Raw genomic sequence first — 9,766 nt, 5'->3', positions numbered from 1 at the left:
TAATAATTCTCTTTTTCCAAGGACAGCCATTCTTCTACTGAAGTGGTATAATCTTTAGGTAAGTACAAAGAGCTAAAAACATTTCAGTCTCAGAAACAGCACATTTGCAATAGTAATAAGCCAATTAAATTTATTTCACTAAGAAGTAGGACTATAAGTTTAATATTAATAAGCAGCTGTATCAGTTTGCATGGCAAGGTTTTAGTAGTGGGGAAGCTTCTGTGAGAAGCTGCCAGAAGTTTCCCCCATGCCTGACACAGCCAATGCCAGTTGGCCCCAGGACCGACCCATAACTGGCCAAGGCCAAGCCCAGAAGCAATGTTGATAGCCCCTCTGGGATAACAGATTTAAGATGGGGCAGGGGTTGTGGTGAGGTATGTGGAACTGCACCACTGAAGCCAGAGAGAGGAGTGAGAATATTTGAGAGCAACAGCCCTGCAGACACCAGGTCAGTGGGGAAGGAGGGGCAGGAGGTGCTCCAGGAGCCAGAGCAGAGGTTCCCCTGCAGCCCGTGGTGCAGACCATGGTGAGGCAGCTGTGCTCCTGCAGCCCATGGGAGTCTACGGGGGAGCAGAGATCCACCTGCAGCCCGTGGAGGACGCCATACCAGAGCAGATGGATGCCTGAAAGAAGGCTGTGACCCCGTAGGAAGCCTGCACTTGAGCAGGCTCCTGGCAGGACCTGTGGGAAGCCAGTGGAAAGAGGAGCCCACTCTGGAGCAGATTTGCTGACAGGACTTGTGACCCTGTGGTGGATTCACGCTGGAGCAGTTGATGAAGAACTGCAGGCCATGGGAAGCTCTCATGTTGGAGGACCGTCTCCCGTGGGAGGGACCCTCGCTGGAGCATGAAAAGCGTGAGGAGTCCTCCCCCTGTGGAGGAAGGAGCGGCAGACTCAACGTGTGGTGAACTGACCGCAGCCCCCACTCCCCGTCCCCCTGCACCACTGCAGGGAAAGAGGTAATCAGAAATGAAGTCAAGCCCAGGAAGAAGGGGGGGGGGGGGGAGGAAGATGCTTTAAGATTTAGCTTTTATTTCTCATTAGCTTACTCTGATTCGATTGGCAATAAATTAAACTAATTTGCCCAAGTCGAGTCTGTTTTGCCCATGACAGTGACCGGTGAGTGATCTCTCCCTGACCTTATCTCGACCCACGAATCTTTCGTTGTGTGTTCTCTTCCCTGTCCAGCTGCGAAAGAGAATGAGAGCGCCCTGCCAGGGCCAGCTCACAGCCACAGCAGCGCATACAGCGCGGCACAGCTGCACAGACATCAGTAAGCCCCGGGTCACAGGACCACAGTGCCATCTATGGGCGGTATTTCTTTTCACGGAGAGCATGGAAATCAGCAACCCCAAATGGATTTTGATACCTTTTCATTTTCTTCTTCTTAAAAACAAAATAAATATAGTCCTCCAATCGAGGAATACAGCATACTCACTCTTGCTTACAATTGCGATGCATATCAAAGTAGTACAACTATTAGCAAGTAATCCCTTCAAAACCTTGCTCTAATCTAAAGGTTTTATCAAGCTTTATAATGTGTAGAGAAAAGCACACAAAGGCATATTTTTCAGAAGCTATCAAATGAAGGTAAACAAATCGTTCTAGCTGCAAACCTGTGAGGCACCAACAGGTGCAATGTGTCAGATAAGATCCCTGAATTGAAAATCCACTCAGTTTTACCTCAATAACACTGCATGTAGGGTCCAGTGTATCATGATTTCCTATATTCTTTTGAAAACTCCTTGCCAGATTTACCTATTTCTACATAATTTTCACTGACCATTGAAAGGCAATACATTTAGCTTATCCATCTGGCATTTCAAGACATAAAAGCAAAGATATTTGGAAAAGAAGATACTTAGTCTACATAGTATAATCTTCTGAGGGAACTCCTTGAAATATGACAAAAAGGTCTTTGGAAATTTATGTAGCACAATGAAGTTCTTTGATATACCTGCAGTTTTGACATGTGAGACCTGGAAAATAGGTACAGCAATTCAAAAACCTCCTTGATGGAATCTGACTATGCTGGATTAAATTACGATCACAGACATACCATGTTACCTGACCCAAAAAATAGTTCTGCAAACCATAATCAATTATGTCTAAAGTTATTTGACTACATATAAGCTTAAAATTTTTCAGTGAGATTGAAATCTTCGTTATAGGATAAAAAAAGCTCACAAGCTCAATAATTTTATTCAAATTCATTGTACCAGTTTACAGTTGTAAAGTTATGCATATTCTTAATATTTGCAGGACATCAGTTGTGAGTAACTGCATCTAAATTGCTTGGGGTATGTCACTGTGCAAACAGTACAAAGCCATGTAAAATAGATGACGGTTATAGTTGTGTTAATATTTTAACTACCAAATTAGTATCAGAAATTTGTTAAAAATTTAACAAATAATTTTAGGTGGTTGTGAAGAAAAATTGGAGTTCATCATGGCCATGCACTATAAATTTTTAAGTGCTGGACTTGCTTATATTTTATCTAAAATGTGCAAGGTTATTATATTTTAAATATGACTACTTTGCCATCCTGGATGTGAAAAGAATGTGTAGAGAATCAGATCTGGGATCTTTTCTTAGAAGATCTTAATATATAAGCAGAAATACTTTTTTTAAATTATTATTATTATTATCTGTGTTCACTGGGGACATGTGGGAATGGTCCTATGTCAGCAGACTTTCTTATGGTCATATGTCAGAAGATTTGCCTCAAGTCAACTCATCAGTAAAAAGATAGTGAGATAGTGAAGCAAAAGAGAAAACCATACAAAGATTATGTAAATAACATAAACCAACCTATGGATGTATTCTCTGAAGAGAGTCAGCGTGCATGTGCATCAACATGGTCCCTCATCAAGGGCTCGACAGAAACTAACCAGAAGTTAAGACAGTTTCTTGTCAGTATAATCGGTGTTCACCATGGAGGCAGAACACCAGTGAGTCTTACAGGGACCTCCAGAAAAAAAATATCAAAAGTGACAGTGTACATAGTGGAGAACTGATTGCAAAGACCATGTAATACTCTGTGATGGCTCTGAAAATGGCAGGTGAAATTCAAAGTAGGAAAAGTTAGGTGATGCTTTTTTTTTTTTTTTTGAAAAAAATCAACTCTAGCTTTTCATATCGAATAATATGCTCTAAGCTGAACATTATTATATGGGAACAAGATTTTTGTGTAATGGTACTGTGGAAAAAAATGATCAGCAATAGTTAGAAAAGTCTGCGTATAACTGTAAAGGGTACATAGAAGGGCAACAGGGATAATCAATTATATTGGTAAATATCTGAATAGATTAGGACTCTTAAAAAATCGGGCCAGTTCATGAAGCCATTGATAGCTCTTTAACATAGAGGTGATAGACATTTCTAGTCAGAGAACTGAAGGGATCTCAGACTGCTAGATGTTAGTGGGAGCTACTTGCCAAATGCTTGTGCTCTTCCTTCTACCAGTTCATTTTCAAAATGGGGTGTTGGGCTGCATGGACCTTTGTTCTGACCCACTACTGTTGCTCTTCTATTAGATTTCAAATGAAAAAGTGATCTGTATGCGAATTTAATTAAGTAATTCCCCATTTTTTTGTTCTACTCTGCAAGTGCATTTGCAATTGACATAAAAAATCTCAAGGAGTTTATTTGCAAATTCTTAGGTCACAATTCACTGGTAATACAAATATTAGCATTTTGTGAGTTCATTGTTATTCTTCCTAAGTGTTCTGTAGCAGTAGAAAAGATTGCAAGTCTCAAAATCCTTAAACACTTATTCACTGCTTTCAGGAACCCAATAATAAAAATTATGTTCCTGCAACTATAAAACTGCTGTAGAAAGTGGAAGCAAAGAAAACAGTAGTTAAAATGATGATTGCTCAGTTTCCAATCAAATTTACAACATGCTTGTTTTGTAAAGTCTCTGCTGCTGAATAATTTGAAATGACAAAGATGTTTGGGTGATCCACATCTCTTTCCAGAAAAAGCAAAAAGTGTGCAAGTTGAAAAACTTATTTTTTCATGGAGTCATTTAGATTGGGACTCCTGGGGTCACCCCATTAAGTGTCCAGACCTAAGCCAGTTGACCCAGCACCTAAAGGCAATAGAAAGGCAGTCTAAAACTAATATTTCAGAGAAGTGGAAAGAATCACTCTTTGAAATTGCCTGCTGAAGTTCATCTTGAAATCCCATGAGTATAAAATAGCTCCATTCACAATTAACAGCAGCTATAATGTAGCCACATAACAGTGCTTTTCAAAACTAAATACTTGGGGCTGATGGGACTAAGGCTAAGCCTGGAGATGAGGTATAGGGAATAAATTTCCCATTGTACTGGGACTATTAACAATCACATTTGGGGTCCTTGAGAAAAACACAGATTCTTTGCTGAATGGAGCTTTTGAACAACAACTATGGGGGAGAAGGTGAAAAGACTGAACTGTGCCATCTTCTAATCTGCCCAAAAAGCTGGCAGCTGATGAAAGAGGAGCATACTGTAACATTTTAAGTGAGGTTTCACCTTACAGACCTACATCTGAGGAAAAAAGAAGGGCGAAAGAGAAACATGTTAAACAGATTACTGCAGTCACTGTCAGACTTCATTCATAGTTATTTATTCTTACAATTTTTTTTCAAGAAAAGACAACTACTGCTGGGACTTATTTGCTGATGGGCAACTGAGGCATAAAGTGAGATAAAATTGGCAAAAGAAGCTGCTCAGTGAGTTAGGAGCAGAACCCAGGACTTAAAAGACATGAGTAAAGGTACCCTCCCTGTAAGCCTCTACTTTCCAATGCTTGGGAAATAGAGATTTTCAGAGGACATCTGGGAATCTGCAGTTCTTATTGACACATGAAAAAAAAAATTCCTAGCAATGCACAGTTATTGCAATTAAGATTTATGTGTTTTAAATGAGTCAGGTTTACTTCAGGTTTGTAGAACCAGCAAAAATATGGAACACAAGTGGTTTATAAAGACACTTTCTGAGATGAATTACAGCAGTTTTGAGACCCTGAAAGACCCAAAGAAAGCCACATTATCCCAAAATTCCTCTTTGACACTTCCCACGAGAAAAAAAAAAAAGGTAATCATTTGGGAAGCAGCACACAGGGGCCTGAAAATTAATCTGAGGCACTTTAGAAATTGGCTCGTGAAAGAGATGGAACTATTCAGAGTGAAACAAAGGTGGGAAATCTCATGATTTAGAGGTAGACTAGTCAACAGTTACTCCACCAAAGTATTTGGAATTGCTGCATATAACTATGCATAAAGTAATAGATGAAGTTTCCACATGAGCAATACTCATCATGGCTGCAAATCTGCATCTCTGTTCTCCACAGAAGAGAAGTGTAGAAAATACTTTTTTCCTCCTTTTGTCTTGTAGACAGTGAACCCTTCAAATCAGAAGGTTTGCTTCAACAGGTTTTTGTGCAGTGCTTTGCATTGTGGACCTGGTCAATGGTAATAATCTCTTTCCTTTTTTTTTTCAATGACTTATCAACAATGCTGAATAACTTTTCCCTTCCTTACTGCAAGTTGGATTTTTTTCCTAAACTCCAAAATATGTTTTTGAACTGAAGTCTCTTCTTTTCATAAAGTTCTATTATCCTTCTCTCTTTATTTCTGTCACTGCAAGGAGTGCAATAAACTGGTTCTTTTCTCAGCTACATATATCATATTGTACTCCATCTCATCATCCAGGTCATTCATAAGGACACTAAACAGTCTTGTCCTTCGTATCGATCACTCAGGGGTGTCACTCTGCCAGCTGGACTCTGTACTGCTGATCAATACTCTCTGAGCCCATCAATCCAGCCCATTTTCCACCCACCTTATTATCCACTAATCGAGCTCATATTTCTCCAATCTTGTTAAAAGGAGACAAGGGGACTATTAGAAGTTCTTTCAAACCCCTTGCTAAAGTATACAACTTCTACTGCTCCTGCTTTGTCCACTGAGATGGAATTCTCATCAGAAGGCAATTAGACTGGTCAGGTGTGCTGTGCTCTTGGTAAATCCATGTTGTCTATCTCAAACCACCTTCTTGTTCTTTTTATACCTGGAAATTCCAGGAGGATCTGTTTCATTACTTTCCTGGGGATGGTTGTAACACTGACCTGCCCTTAATTTGCTTGATCTTCCTACATGCCCTGTTCTGGATAATACTCACCTGAAGGGACAACTTTATTGGTGAGGACCAAGGCAAAAAAGCACCACTGTCTACCTCATTCTATTCCACGGTCTTTGACAGTAGCTCCCCTGTTTCACTGAGCAGTGGGCCCACATTCTCCTTAACCTTCCTTTTGCTGTCAATGTACATGAAGAAACTTCTTATTGCCCTTCACTTCTAGTTTCACTCCCAACTGACCTTTGGCTTTCCTAACTCCATCCTTGCATGCTTTAGACATATTTCTATATTCTTCTCAAGTAGTCCATTCCTACTTCCACTTTCTATAGGCTTCTTTTTTGCAGTTGGCACAGTGAGGAGCCTTTTTGTCATCCCTGCTGACCTGTGCTCAATGTTCTGCCTAGGGAATGCACTCTGTGCTTGGAGGAGGTTGTCCTTGAAGATAACCAAGTCCCCTGGGTTCTCCTTTGCCTGCCAGGGCAGACTCCCATTGGACCTGACCAATAACCCCTGTTTTCTCTCCTGAAGTTCAAGGCTGTGACTCCATTTTTCCCCCCCATTTTTAGACACCAGTTATAACTAAATAATCCCGTGTATTAGTGACTGAAAACTTGTTTCCTTCAAGGCTTATTCTTTTCTGAAATTTCAGTTACTCAGCCTGAATCAAATTAAATGAGGACATTCAGAAGACAGTTATATTTTTTTAAATTCAGATCAATCAAGTTTTTTGCTAATGTTCTTCAAATCTGTGGCCTGAATTGTACTCCAAGACCAAGAAAGAAAGTCTACTGTAGTTGTATTAATTCAAGGCTCATGTAAGGATCAAGAAATCCTAGGAATGCCAGCTGGTGCTGCTCCTCTTAATTTGTTCCCTAAGACCTAAAGAATAGCATGTCTTCTTGGAAAGACAGCAATAAGCCTAAACAAATGGCATTTATGCCTCCACCTCTCCTTGTGGCTCCTATTAGTAAGATGAGCCCTAATGTTCTACTAAATTATTTATTGGCTGAAGTTGAATTTAAATTTGTCCTTTGGCATTTGCTAAGTCAGATATTAACTATTATATTTCTGTTAGCCAGTATCTTTACTTAGCTGCAATTACACCTCAAATTTTACTTGAATATCTCAATTCAAAATAACAGCTTTAAAGGCTCCAAAAATACATGAGATATTTAAAACTGTAGAAAAATTTCTCAAACAAGCAGACTCTTCATAAGTTCAAAATTAATCTCTACTAGAAAAAAATAGAAAACAAAAGACAGTGCAAATATATGCAGTTAATTTACTATAAAAAAGCAAGACTGCTTAATTTTTAATTATAAAGCATTAAAAGAAAAAAACTTTCTGACAGAATTATCAGGTGCATATTCCACACTGGATTTAGTATTAGTTGTAATAAGCAAGTATTACTAATATTTCTTACATTACTGTAATAAAAGAAGCATGCTTGTTTTCCACCACCCACCTCCCCCCAGAAAAGATTTTAGTACTTTAACTGCTCCAAGAACCAATAATTTTTTTAAAAAAATTAACTTTTTCTAATTTCCTCTCACAAATTACTTGTTTCTGCAACTGCAAATTTTCTGTGCATATATATTTCCCGCAGTCTCTCTGCAAAGAAGGTTCATGAACATGCTCAATCTCACAGCTGCTCAGAGCTACCGAGGCCATTCCAGATCACCAGTGCAGTGCTGCAGAAACACCAACAGAAGATATGGCCAAATTAAAGAGAAGTCAGAGGAGCTGTGTAACTTGTGTTACAGTGCAAGCAAGACCAAAGGACAATACTGTTTCCCAAAAAGACCTATGGACTCAAATGATAAGTCTCCAATGAACAAAAAAGAAGTAATGAAATCAAGAAATGGAGCAAAAGAGAAAAAGACCTCAATGTTTGCAGATAAAGTGAGTGTGTGTAGATTCTAGCCTCTGCTTTGGTTTTGTTGAATAAGAAGCACATTGGGCAAGCTGAATTAAAAATATAGAACTGCCTTGAAGGGACAGCAGTTAATGACATGACAAGTTGCACCCAGGTGAAATCCTGATGCTATGGGAAGAAAGAAAAGAAACTTCAGAAGATCTATCTTCTATCTAAGACAAAAAGTAAGATAGATGGATATGGTAAAGAAAAGGAAACGGAAAAATAATCAATAACAATGAAGTGGCAGAAAATTCTCTTCCCTGTGCAGAGTTTCTCCCTTGAAAAGCTAAAGGCTTAAAACAGGTTTTGTCAATACAGTCACCTGAAAAAATACTGAGAGATTATACTGTTACCACCCATATATGTTGCTTGGAAATTACCAATAGCATGGTACAAAGCATAGATTTACAGAATCACAGAATATTCTGAGCTGGAAAGGATCCACAAGGATCACTGAGTCCAACTCTTAAACGAATGGCCCATACAGGGGATCGAAACTTGTAACCCTGGCTGTAATTAGCATCAAGTTTTAACCAACTGAGCTAATAAGACAATTTAAGAATTTTTACAAATACCACATTGGAATCATAAATGGCTAAATTATGAACAATTGCTATCAAGAACACTGGAAAAGTTCTTAACAGAAAAAAACAACATACAAATAATATCCTGGCAAAGCGGACTGTGAAGTGTGAATTCAGTGCTCTGAATAACCAAAGTGAAAATGAGATCACATATAAAAAGCTGAGAAAATAGTACTGAAAAGCACTGGCAGGAGGAAGTTAGTAACTACCATGCTTAATTCAGACTATTACAACAAAAACACTGGAAAAGTGTGTACTCAGATGCTGAGGGAAGGACTGTACTTTCTGAAAAGAAAATGGAAAGGGAAGAATTTGGTGCTATGAGCTTAAGACATAGGTTGCTTGCCTACAATGTGAAAGTTTCTTGCTGGAAGCTTTACAGCAAATGTGTTCAAGTGGGTTGAACCTAACACTATGTTTCCCCAAGTACAGAAAGGATGGTGAAAAGGCAGAAACCCTTCTGACAGAATACAAAGACTTTCTTACTAATGCCAACAGAAATTCTAGGTAGATGATGTGAAATCATATCACTGGATTAGATCAGTGGTAAAATATTAGAAAGCACTAAAAATATTAGAAAACACTGTCTGTGTAGGAGGACCTCACAGAAAGTAGGTTGGAGTAGTATGTGTTGTATACAACAATAATGTAATATGTAAAGCAAGAATCCATAAGCCAAAAGATTTTCCAAAGTGAGTATATATCTTTCTTTTAATATTCTTATTTCTACTGGTTGCCTTGCTGTACCATATGAGAAGCCATTTAATGATGAAGGAAAGGAAGCCTGTTTCACATCTGGTATTTTTTAGAGAATCTGAAATGATAAGCAGAATGCTAACAAAATGAAGAGCTGCAGATATTGTCTCAAAGGATACAGAAATGGCATTAATATTAAACAAATGCACATAACCAGAAAGATCTAACCACAGCACAGAAGATATTGTACCAGCCTGGCTCCCTCTGCCTTACAATGTTCTTGACACTACCCTGGTGTGTCAGCTCTGTGCCATGAAAACAGCTCTCTGGAGGGCTGTGACACAGCTCTCACATTACATACCTATGCATTTACTTTCACTCATTTTTGATTGAAAAGAAATAAAAAAATAATGCCTGCAATGGAGACGTGGGGAGGCCAG

Source organism: Manacus vitellinus, unplaced genomic scaffold (genome assembly GCF_001715985.3).
Source record: "Manacus vitellinus isolate BGI_N305 unplaced genomic scaffold, ASM171598v3 scaffold_2_pilon, whole genome shotgun sequence".
Taxonomy (NCBI): Eukaryota; Metazoa; Chordata; class Aves; order Passeriformes; family Pipridae; genus Manacus; species Manacus vitellinus.
Note: the sequence above shows the minus strand (reverse complement) of the source record.